The sequence below is a fragment of the Poecilia reticulata genome, chromosome 5 (assembly GCF_904066995.2).
Source record: "Poecilia reticulata chromosome 5, P_reticulata-male-v2, whole genome shotgun sequence".
In the NCBI taxonomy this organism is placed as follows: Eukaryota; Metazoa; Chordata; class Actinopteri; order Cyprinodontiformes; family Poeciliidae; genus Poecilia; species Poecilia reticulata.
The window spans coordinates 22,471,399-22,484,536 of NC_088834.1; the positions used below are offsets into that span (position 1 = coordinate 22,471,399).

Sequence of the window (13,138 nt, forward strand, 5' to 3'; positions counted from 1 at the left end):
TCAAACTATATGCCTGCAGTACTCACAAAGTTGTAAGTGCAGGGATAACGCTGCTGGGGGAAAAAAAAGGCATCCTCTGTCTGTGGGTTCAAAGTGCGGGGACTGCTTTGAAACTGGAGGGAAATTAAGAATGCTGTATGGTTCCTAGTTAAACTCACTAACAAGAGGATATTGCTGTGCGGTGGTAGTCAAGTTTAGCCTCGAATTTGCACCATGTTACAAAGGAGAATGTTAAATGACTCTTACCAGATATCAGAGCACGACATTGCACGTGGGATTTAAACTCGTTTGTTAAAAATATCTCAGTCCACGGTGTTTCTGGCATTTCCGCAAGCCGACATCTTAGGAAGATGCTCCTTTTATTATGCATTTCAACATGCTAAAGAATTCTCCGTGTTCGATCATTACACCTCCACAGCAGAGCGTGTCGAATATTGAGCGAGACCATCCACAAGAGACTGCCAGCTGTGACGCTCTGTGGAGTTATGAATGATACCCTGAGGTTTCACTTCCATCAGATGTCAGCCTCCTTTTTTCATCTTTTATTTAACTTTCTTAGGAAGCTTAGAAAGGGATGACAGGTGTAAGGAAAGAGCTGGCAAAGCAGTGCTAGATACAGTATGCGTCAGACGTCACAGAAGACAGTTAAGACAGTATCGTTATTGTTGCTAAAAACAAAAAAACGTAAACCTAACCCTTAAAAATATCAGATCAGGTCATGTAATTTGATTAAAACCTAAAATCTAAAGTACAACTGCATACCTCCACGTTGTGACATTGTTTTACTATGTGTTGCTTATTTCACCAAAATATTCAAAAATCATGCCGATTTGTTGAACCTGCATTGCATTAGGGTCATGTTTGCACCTATTTATGTATCAAAGGTGGCTTCTCATCCGACATTCAGCCTATTAAAAAAACCCAGCATGCTACTGTGCAGCTTGATATGTGTGGCACACTGAACGTGGATCAGAAAAATAAAAGACCAGAGCTGTTCTGAAGAGCGCACCAAGAAGGCTATAGATATTTATACAATAATATATTAATGTAAAATGCAAGCCTGGTCTGCTTAGAATTTGCCTTTTTGATGAAGAAATTTACAAGATTAAACAAACCTTGAATCAAAGTGAAAATACATTTCTACAAAATATGATTAAATAAAAATATGCATTATAAAAATGAATGCACAAATATTCTGTCCCTTCTAAGGGACTGGGCATCAGTCATCAGAGGTCTACTGAATTGGTGATAGTACTGTCATTTCTAAACTATAAGCCTCTACTTTTTTTTTTTTTACACACTTTTTGAGCATTGTTGCTTAAACAATGGCTTCAAAAAGGCTGGAATGCTGCATGATGAAGAGGACAGCAGAGGCTAAAGGGCAAATTTGCCTGAAGACAAATGTGACATTGACAGCAACAATGAAAGGAAGACTGAGTGTGTGTGAGGCTGCTCAATTTGAATACTGAAGAAGACGACTTTAGTGGTTTTAGTGTGCAGGAGGAAGACGAAGAGAGCCATTAATGACTTTTCCCAGAAGGCTACTTCATTTTTTTTTCAGCAGCCATGTTTGAGACACTGTTAGGAAAAGTGAATTTACTGTACATTTTTATGTATCACCAGTACATATTTTATTAAAAGTTAAAAATCTTTCTGAGTAAATGGTCCAGTGTTACAATTTGGATACTTGTGGCCAATGTAGTACTTTTAATCTTGTTAAGGTTGGTGTTTTTTATATTTAGGCATTTTCAATAGTTTGGGAATTACGGTTGTTTCACATCGAGGTGAATGAAGATGACCTAAGTGTATTGGGTGTGGCTGACCTGACCGTAGCATACATGTGTCTGGAAGGTCCATTCACTGGTTAATCAGTGAAACTGGCTACTATTACAGCGTGAAGACAAAATGACGCTCCGAGCAAATCAGAGAAAAGGTTATTGAAAAGTAGAAGTCAGGGGATGGATCTAACATCTCATGTAATTCACTTAAATCCATCATCAACAAACAGAATGTGGCACATGTGCAAACCTGCTTAAATTGGGCTGACCCGAGCGATAAGAAGGAGACTAGTGAGAACGGTCACCATGTCACCGTGACTACATTAAATGAGTCGCAAGCTTCAGCAGCCGAGATGGGAAAGATGGGTTGCCTGCTTCTTCACCAGTCATTGGAAAACCGCAAGTATTTTTCCTTCACTGCGCCGCCGTGTGCCGCTCTGACTTTAACCAGCACACAAACCTCCGGTGAAATACATTGACATCTAGTGGGTGCAATGGGGAATGAGCTGAAACTCCAAGCGGTGCGGATACTTTTGCACTGTGTTCACAAGTACCAACGCTGCAGCAGGGCTATTTAAACCCAAGCAGAGACTCTTACTGGCTTAAATGGATAATATTTCTGTGTGATCATATTGCAAGATTACACAGATTAATGCAGCAGTGTGTAATTTCTTTTTCATCTGGTTCTAATCACCATGTGTCAGCTTAAAATAAAGCGCTGAGGATAATCTAATGAGAAAGAAAATACAGATAGAGTGTCATGAATAATGGAACCGCTGGGCAGCAGGGGGCTAAATACAGACACAGAGCCATCAATATTTGGCCTCCTTAATTAGACAAAACTAGGCATGATCAAAAGCTAATTCTCCACAAGGATTTTCAGATAGAGACACAAAGCTTACTGAGGGGAGAAAGTAGTACTCTTCCTATTAGGTACTGAAGGCAACATAAAAGCATTTTATTATCTCAAATATTAATCTCTGTTCTTTGCTCAATGCTGGTTGATGGGACAAAATCTTGATAAGGAGGGTCATGACCCTGCTTATGAAGTTTACAAGAGATTGATTTAGTGTTCATCAGTCACTCTATGTTGGTCCAAAATATAACATGTAAATATTGCTATTAGAAGCTTTCAGTGCTCTGAACAAAGCGCCGTTTCAATGAGGATTTGGAAACTAAATCCTGGATGAAGCAAATTTAAATTATTGATAAAATAGTAATACATCAGCCATGAAATCAAATATTTACTCTGACTGTGAAAATCTAAAATAATAATACAGCAGCGGTGTAGGTGGAAAATAGAAAATAGATTACTTGTTTAACGTTTCTTTCCTTTTGGTGCCTAAACAGGAAAAACTATGGGACAAAGAAATACATTTTCTGTTAAGGTACAAATACTATTTATAGTACTTTTTTGCAACAATTGTATTTTATAACATTTATTAGAAAACTGAAATTATTTTTGTATTGGTAATTTTGCTAAAAATTGTTATTTCTCAATATTTCTTTTAAGCTTTAACAAATAAATTGGATCTTTAAACATTTATCAGCATAAAATGGTGGTAGATCAACTTGATAATATTTTCAACTTGACAATATTTTCAAGGGATGCTCTGTTTATGTCATGTTGAACTTTGAGTTTAGTTTGATTATTTTGGTCATACTGTTCTGTCTAAAGTTTCATTTTCTTTGAGTTCTTCATCACCGGTGTTAATTTTGCCAGAGTACCTCAGTTTTCTGCTCTTTTAAACCCGTTTCCCCTCTGCTCATTTACTCACCTGCATTGCATTCATTAATCAATCCTCTGTATTCTCCAGTTTGGTCACTTGGTGGTTCTCCATTTTCGCCATCTTCCAAGTTTCCTCGTCCCTGCAGTTTGGTCCTCAGCAGCATCCCAACACCGAGGGATTGCAGAGAAGTTTTAATTTCGACCGTGCTTTCTCTTTAAGTGGATGCAGCTCAGCTGTGTGAGAAGCACAGTTGGGAAACCCTTGGGGAGACGGCAGTTTTCAACACTCGTTAAGAACACGGCTAAAGAACTCTGAAGAAAAATGACAAGACGAAGCCAGAGGGTGCTGCACTAGCCTACTGTAAGTATATTCACATAACATCATTATAATGAGTTGAGTTTTATGAACGGACACAACACTGACACAGATATGGCAATCACAAACCTCTGACAGACACATGGCACTTCAGCATGTGGAGCTGAGGGCGTGGCGGCTGAACCATGAACCCTGCAACCAATGCTGAAGTTATAACCTGCAGCTTTAACTAAGTAGGTCAGTCTAACGTCCTTGGAAGGAAATCTGTGTAAAACTGTGCGTGCGTGTGTGACTGAGCACTACAGTAAGGACCTGTGAACATTATACATGTCTGAAATACAAGGTCATATAAGATGTTACCGCCATGGCAGCAAGCTTCCACCCCCGTTACTCTCTGCACTTTACTGTTGTGTTGCTGTGTAGATTTAAAACGCTTGTTAATACAATGTTTTAAAATGTTTCACAAATTTAAACTCTACAAATGGCAACTCAACGTTGCATTGACAAATAACTGGCATTAAACCTCAATTTGATGCGTAATTGCAAAAGGCAGCAGAGAATTAGATAATTAATTCGTATCATCCTTACCGCCAGCTTTTCTCTACATTTAACAATCACCTGTGCTTAATGAGGCATTCCACAATGACAAAAAGAAACCTTATGCTTGAATACACCCAATGTTTTCTGAGGCTTTCAGGCTTAAATAATCCATTAATGCTCTGGTGCATAACAGATGGATGCTCACCTATGGATTTGTAAGGAGCTGCGGTCGACTCGGTTTAACACTGGCAGCAGATTTGACATGGTTTTTCTTGCTTCATGACTGACAAATTTCAGCACTTTTTTACCCAAAGATGTAGTTCCAAAGTTATGTTGTAATCTACAAAGGCTTAGATTTATAAGATTTAATGGCATTTCAAACATTGTTGGTTAGAGATCGTGAATAACATGGCTCATATTTATAATAAGATTGATTTAGAAATTATCTGAAGTTAGTGTAAGAGAAACTTTTTCAAAGAAACCTTTATTTTCAGTCAGCTCCCATCAAAACAGATGAGGTAGAGATGATATCCGTTTTCCTCTCTAATGGCTACTTTGCTTATAATTGTCACAAAAGATCTTCCGATATTTAGTAGTTGTCATAATTTAAACAAATATGTGTCCAGGTTCTTGGTTTATTCTTGTGTTCTGCTACGTGCTGCCATGTTTTTCTTGGACACATATGAACTACACACCCACAGGAAAAGACCTGACAATAATCTAGTGCAAGGGTCTTTTGAGTTCTAGTGTCCTGCAACCTTTAGATGTGTCCCTGCTTCAACACAGCCTCAATCAAATGACTGAATTACCTTCTCAGTATGCAGACAAGTTCTCCAGGATTCTGCTGATGACCTGATTATTTGACTCAGGTGTGTTGAAGCAGAGCCGCATCTAAACCCTGCAGGACACTGAGCCTGGAGGACTGGAATTGAGGATCCCTGATCTAGTGTGTAAAGTGTTTCCTATTAATCAGTCTGCCTGCTTGTTCCCAATCCTCTGATTGTTGCACCTGCTTTCAGTGTGATTCTCCATTCTTAATGTATTTTTGTTTAATTGTCTGTAGCTCGTGTTTTGGAGGAGATTTTGGGATCCTGGGCTTTGTTTTTTGTAAGTTGGACTTTATTTTTAAACATTATTTTTGCAAATACATAAATAGCTTAAAAAATTAAATCTACAGTTTGCTAGCTATGGCAGAGAATTACAATCAATTACAATTTATAGAAAAACAGTAGGAAGGTGTGCCAGATGGGACAGCTTGACTTATGGACAGGTGAGCAAAACCCACAAAACAGGAACTGTTAGAATTTTCATATGACTATCAAGAAATAATTTTGTTCCTCTTGATTAGAATAGAAATCTGAATCAAATCTTTTTCTGTAAAGGAAAAAAAAAGCCAGCTTTTATAAAGGTGTTTATTTCATGTTGACTAATACATCTGGGCTCAGCTAAAGCCTCAACAGGAATAGAAATCCTTAAAACACCTCTGATGTCACCATCTGGACCAATGTTCAATTAAAATTACCTCCTTAATTAGTAAATAGCCACTGCAACCTAAATCCTTATCTAATCTGTCCTGCCAAAGCTAATCACACAAACAACAGGAACAGTGATAAAAAGGACCTTGGAAAAAAAAAAAAAATCCAACCATGTTAACTTGGGATGTAATCCTTCAGTTTCTACCTTTAGTGGAAAGCTGCTTCTGCTCCCATTTGGCTGATTTCATTCTTTTCCATCTATCTCTAAATGTCCATGCTAGCATTAAGGAGCCATCTGTGGTCGTGTTTCATTGGCCACTGGCTTACGGCTCTGGTTTTTAAATAGAAGCAGTAGAAGAATCGGTCCCTAATGGAGCATGGCCCTGCTTTGGAAATGGATGTGCACATGTAAGTTATATGTTTTTATAAATTGAACTTGTTTTAGCATTAATTTTAAATCAATAAAGACTACAGAGGGCGGCACGGGTTGGATTCGCTAGTGTAGAGGCAGAGGTCATGAATATTACTTTTACTGCAATAAGCATCCCATTAATTCATTAACTTTTGGCACCCTCTAGACATTTGCAGATGTTGCCTCAGTGGTTATTGATGCCTGGAGTGTTATGGCAGTGCAGGTATGAACCATTTTGTGGTTTTTCACAATGACTTTATTGTCTGTTGCTTGGCATTGGAAGATTTTAAGGAACAAATTCAAATATCCGTGAGAAAAACATTGTGAAGCGCACCACAATCCTGGATCATTCCCAATGATCCAGGATGTTGTGTTTTGTACATTAGAGGATTTTAGGACAATAAGGCAGAGGAGGCACTCACTCATGCTTAAAAGAGCAAATGTAAAAGCTTAGGTTATGAGACAAAAGATGACATCTGTGTGTGGATTATCTGCAGGAGCAACAAGTCTCAGAAAGGGGGGAAAAAGCAAGGCTGTCCCTCAGATTATCTAACACTCATTTGTTGCTTGATGGTCCAAGATTTATGTCTTGAAAATGAACCTTTTTGGCACAGAGCTTGCATATGCATATCTTTATATGAGATAAAAGCATAAATAATAATAAAACCCCATCTATTTCATTGGTCTCTCTTAATTTCTTATTGCTCAGAGTATCTGACTGATGGACTGGCAACATGCACCCCGCCGCTTCCTCCATGACGTGAGTGAATGGATTCTGGTTACAAATGCTGAAACGTTTCCAAGGAGTCCTGCGTTTATGGGCGAACGGCTTTTGTGATTTGGTTTTTACAGAGAAAACGAGTGTTCAAAGTTGTGGCTGATCAGAGAACATGCATGCCGAATCCTTATGAATGTCAACGTCTGCATCTCCTTGAGTCACACGACACGTGACTCAACAGACGCTCACGTCGCTGGCGTGCTGCACAGAACAGAGGGGAAAGATGCAAGCTGGAAGTGAAGACGTGTAAAAGGAAATAAACCAGTCGGGTTTGATGAGAGAGAGGCAGCAGCACATTTCTGCGACACGTCTTCGTGTGACATTTTCAGGCTGACAGAGAACAGAGGGGGGAAAATGGAGAGAAGAAAAAAAAAAAGCAATGCAGTAATTTGGCCTCACATCTCATGATGGGCTTTAGTAACTGGTCTTGTTTTTTGGTTTGGAGGTAATTGGTGTGACCTCTGGAAGCCTAACGCAGATCAATTGTGTGTGTTTTTCTGTCAGAGTAGTCTTGTTATGGTTTGACAGAAGAAAAGGTCAGGAAGCCAGGTGATTGTGCAGGTGGAACATTCAGTGAAACATGTTGTATGCAAATTGGTGCATCCAAGCAGTGGATTAAATGAAGCAGAGTTTATACAAACTCAAAATTGGTTATCTTTTTTAAAAAAAAACATATTCACACCTTCAACTTTTCTACAATTTATTAGATTACAACTATAGTCATCGACATATTTTGTTTTCATGTAGTTTACTTGAAGCCAACAAAAAGTAATGAATGACTGTGTATGGTACACAAGTAAATAAAATAAAATAAATGAAAAGCACAGCATCCATCCATTTTCTTTACACCCTTGTCCCTTAGTGGGGTCAGGAGAGGTACCACGGCATTTAATTGTACATTTTTTTGAAGGCGTGAGCTGTTTGCTAAACGTTGGTGATCAAGCTGCATCATAAAGGAGCAAAGCAGACGTTTTATGGAGAGATTTATAGTAGGATTTGCACAATATCACAAAATATTGTGCATTTTTGTGCAACTGCAGATTTCCCAAGCCAGGGCTGTCCTGCTGAACTAAAACGCTTAATAAAGAGAATATTAATCATAGAAACAAATATCTAGTGGTAATTCTGGAGGAGCTGCAGTTAGCCAAAGCTCAGGTGGGAGGATCAGGTAACCTGATTGGTTGTATATTCAATGTGGTTTTCGAGAAGAACTGGTGAAAAGAAGTTTCTGTTGGGCGGGATGAAAACAGAAAGGTCCCATATGCAACTTTTTAACCATCCTAGTTTAATAAATACTTTTCCAGTGGCATTAAAAGTTCTACAAATCAGAGAAACCCAACAAAGGATTTAACCCTTAATAAAACTCATCACCACAAAGTTTTGTTATGCAAGATGTCAAATGCATCATTAAATCTTATTTAGCCAAGATTCAAGTCTGTGAGTAGTGTGAACACCAAATGCTTTTAACCTATCATTGTTTTCATCTGATCCCTACAAAACAAACAGCCTAGAATAAGACAAATGATACAATTCAATTTTTATTCATTTTAAAAATCCGTAAAACTCAAACTCGATTCTTTGCGGTCGGCAATCAGACGCTTTGTAGAGGGGAGAGGTTTTAAGACGACTCCTGTACGACCTTCACCTGATTGCAGATACAAGTTCCCCTTTTCTTTGTCGTAAAAAGAAATCCCCCGCTACAATGCTGTTTTGATTGCTAAAAGCCAGGGTCTGGCTTTATCTGAGAGAGCCCGCTCTGCTGGTCAAAAAAAAATCAATCGTCAGTTTCTCACCTGAGCCTATAAACTCCTCTGTGTTTCTTCGGCGAGCTTTAAATCACAATTTATGACGTTCACTCCGTAGACCAGGGAGGTGTCAGGAAACCTGGCAATAACCTGAGCCGTTTGCCGTCCTGCTTTGCGCGCCAGTCGTATTCTGAGCTCCGAAAGGCTTAACCATTGTTTCAACCTGGAGCTCAGAAAAACACTGAAGCTGGAATTAAATAATTAGGCTAATGCATAGATTATTACGGATTTTGCGTGCTTGCTGCTCAAGTAATTCTTCCTGTGAGTGGCTGTGTTTGGACCGCACAGTTTGAACAAATCGTTTTATTGGGTCAGAATGTCTAACAGCGGCGGCATAAAGGGACACGCTCTCCATGTTGAAGCCCAGGGACATTTCAGACGTGTCGAAAACAGACGTTCTTTCGTGAAGGACGAACAATTCTTTGTCGTTAGTGAGTCCTCTCTGGTGATTGGTCTATTAGTGGATCAGTCAATCCACAGCTGTTGTCCACGCTAAAATATTGCCATGGCTGTTAAATAGATTACCTTGACAATGTTGAAAATCATAACCCCAACAGCTTATAGTGCTTTTTAAAAGTATTCTTTCCGTTTGGCCGTCCTGTAACTTGTGCAGGTGCTTTGACCTGAAAGCAGACGTTCTGCGTTTAGGATCGCTGTCCTGTTGAAAGGTGAATCTCTGTCCTGGTTCCAAGTCTTTTGCAGTCCCTGGTTACCTCCCAGCAGGGGTGGAGTTGGACTAAAAAATCGGTCCTGAACTTTCTCCCAGACAGGCTCACTACCCAGAAGTGTACAAAGAGTTGCCAGCAGTATTTTTTAGGGTATACATTTGTATAATTATGCATAAAAGGCTTCAGCACACAACCTCTGCATGTTGCCTCCTTTATGAACCTGCATCTGTTTACTTCCATCCATTTAGCCATTCATCCTACTTATGAAGAAACCTGTTTAAATTAGCCTGCCAAAAAAACAAACACTATAGTCATTGTTATTTAATGACTGTGCGCCGACAGGGCAGTCTCTACCATTTAAGCCTTTTCTGGCACTTCCTTGAACTCTCTCTGTTATCCTTTCCTTAGCTTCCTTTTTAAAAATGGTCATTGACATGGTTTTCATGGGCTACACTGGAAAAAAAAAACATCTGTTAGTTTTGTTTCTTTAGCATTGTAGTATTTGGATAAAAGATAGCTAATTAATGGCACAGTTATCCTGGGATTATTTTGTATCCTCTGTTTTATTATTAGTTCCACTATAATCCATCACAAAAATACAAAAGAGAAGGCAGAAAGGTATTTTCCACTGAAAGAACTCTCAATTTTTAACTGGTTCAGCTCAGTGAGTTGTTGAGAGCCGATTCCCATTTCCACCATCTTAGGGGAACAAAGTATATGTCATCACCAGTGGCTGTTATACAACACAATAGGAGAGTGTGGTGGCAAGATGGAGGAGCCGGATGAGCTTTATGAGTTACTACTTTGTTTACACATCTTCCTTCCAGTTAACGATCCAGACTTTTTGGCTAATTGTAAATATAGCGTTCATTCTTGCTGCACATAGCAGAGACTGATATCGCAAAACAGAGACGTTGATAACTTCCCACTGTGACGTCTTTACCTACCAGACAATAATGGAGATGGCATGTCTCTGCTTTCCAGTGCTCCAGTCAGCCCGAAATAAAATCAGCTGCTGGGTTTCCTCAAGACCAGTTTGAAAACACGTCCAGGAACTGGAACAGAATCTTAACTACATTGGTGGAAAAAGCCTAAGCGAGAAAAACAAATAGCTGAAAGATGTAAAAGTTCTAAAAAAATGTTTTATTCCCTAAGTTTAAGACAAACTAGCTACATTTGGCCTCCTTTTGCCCTCGATGCCATGACTCGATGGTACCAGAAGATGCCGCATTTTCAAAGTGTATTCACTGTCTTTTGTCGAACTGAAAAAATAAACTGACTGCATCAACGGATTACAGTGCGGTCATCTGAGTGATCTTATACTGTATTAATGACTTTTGAATTGGCTCAATAAGCAAGAGGCATTGCTTTAATTTTGACAGCATTTGATTACAAAATAGTATCGACATCGTCGTGGTCATCCTGCTAATCCAGCTGGAAGGTCACGGAGGGATCCACTGCCTGTGGATCACTCTCTGTCCCTCAACATGTCCAGGCTGAAGACACTCATCAGCGTAAACTCCTACTCGGTGTCTGAGTTGGTGAGTCGGCAGCAATGAGGTTGACCTCTGGAACATCATGTCGCTGTTGCTGGAATTTAGAAGAAAGTCTTGATGCCCTTTGAGATTTGACATTTTTAATAAATATTCTTAAAAAAATTTGCTTTCTCATTGCCATCCTTGTATATTCAAGTATTGTTTTTACATGACTGTTAATTTGTATTGCTTCAGTTTCTAAATTATGCTTCTCTTCACCTGCCCTGATGGTGGACTCCACCTTCTATGCAAGTGACTTCTGGAGGTTGGACTCAATTTTTCTTTAGAGGTTTCAGAGCAAGGAGATATGAATTGACATATGTGTCACACAAACAATCTTTTTCTTTTCACTTCACAACTACACTTCTTTGTGTTAAATTCCAGTGGTTATCTATTCACATCTCATCCATCCATTTTCTTACACCCTTATATCCCACTGGGGTCAGGAGGGGTGCCGGTGCCTCCAGCTGTCAACGGGCGAGAGGCGGTGACAGGTCGCCAGTTGTTCGCGTTTCATACAATTTTTGAATGTATTTTGTGGATGAAACCAGCTATTTCTTCACTGACGGACATCAATCTGCAATCTTGAACCTAAAAAGCAGAAGCAGGTGAAGACTAAGAGGGATCTTTTATTTACAAAGTGCTGCAGATCTAGATGACATTCAGATAGAATATCAAATAAAAAAGGTATGACGAGAAGTTTATGCAAAGAAACAAAATGATCTAGAGAAGCAGAAATGAACCCTGGCAGAAGAGACAACAGAAGACAGGTGAGTCAGTGAAGGCAGATATCTGAAAAGACCAAAAACTGAGGTGAACAAAAAGAAACACTTTTAAGGTCTCATTTTCCTATTTATTTTAATACATTATTTGAAGGGGGGCTATAGCTCCTCTCTCATAAAGTATTTCTCTTTTTAAGTTCTTAATTAAAACCCAAAACGTTAAAAACCTTTGAGACCTCATTACGTTCATACTTGTATATGTTCATATCCACAAACGTGTTGCAGAATAAGGGATCCAAACCCACAATGTGCAACTCTAGCAAATCCTCCTTTCAAAAACTTCACATCTGAGATAATTAATCAAACAAGCAAGGCTTTGTATCACATTTTAAGGGTGTTGACATGCTGATATATATAGCACTTCCATCCCAGTTGGTTGAAATCACACACAGCACAGTGTTGGTAGTACTTTACACTTGCTCTAATATTGAGCAACACACTCATTATCGACTGTGATTACTTGTTTTATGCCCAGCCAGATTCTCCAGTGAGTTTTTCCTTTTTATTTTTTTTTTGTTTTCCAAGATAATTTTCCTGCATGCACGCAGAGGGCCCTCTGAATGTGTTTTTGTCTGTTTCCCCTTGTAGTCGGAATCCCAGGAGGAGTCTGATAAAATGGAGATTTCTGTCTTGCGCTGGTTCAACAAACCGCACAGGGGAACAGGGCAGGACGTCGATTTGAGAGGAAACTATGCTGATATTCACATTCGCCACTGCTGCATGAGTAAATACCGTTCCATTGTGCTGCTTTCACAGAATTACCTCTCCCATAATCCATGCTGACAAAAACAAATCAAATGTTGCTGCACTCCCTCTGACTCAGCCGGTCTGAACGTGCGTTGATTAACTTGGCTGCGTCCCCTCCACTAAATTTGAAATCCAATTACCCGCAGAGCAAAACGCTGCAGAACTGACACCAGCTGTCTATTCAGATGGAAACATTTAGCAGGGGTGGACAGGTGCATCGGCACGCACTGGAGTTAGTGCGCACGGTGCGAACTGGACTTTTAAGTTGACACGATTCTCTAAAAATATAGATCTGAGCAGGGTGATTCATAAAAAGAGAGATCACAGTGGGAAACAGGTGATCGACTTAGGAAAAAATACTCAAAACTGGTTGGTCGTGATGTGAGTGTAAGGCTCTCCACTGAATTAAACGCATTTATTAAAAAAGGGGCAAGTAAATCTCCTAGGCATGTCAATAAAACAAGATAGAATTGTTCAAGACTTAATTTTTCTTTGGATAAGAAGCAACGTCATTTATCTGGCTTGTTTGTGGGTGCATGTTTGCGAGAGAGTGAACTTGAGAGGGGGAGGAAG

The 13,138-nt window shown here is 39.4% G+C and overlaps 1 protein-coding gene across 2 annotated transcripts in view; it reads left to right on the forward strand.

The window, feature by feature from the left end:
• The first annotated feature begins 3,599 nt into the window (after nucleotides 1-3,599).
• Nucleotides 3,600-13,138, forward strand: part of dlgap4b (discs, large (Drosophila) homolog-associated protein 4b) — a 119,474-nt gene continuing 109,935 nt past the window's right edge. Inside the window, exon 1 of one of the 2 annotated variants that reach the window (XM_081607293.1) lies at nucleotides 3,600-3,868. The gene's annotated coding sequence lies outside the window, so the exon portion shown is untranslated. The remainder of the gene's footprint in view (nucleotides 3,869-13,138) is intronic. The other variant, XM_008409364.3, reaches the window with a different exon arrangement.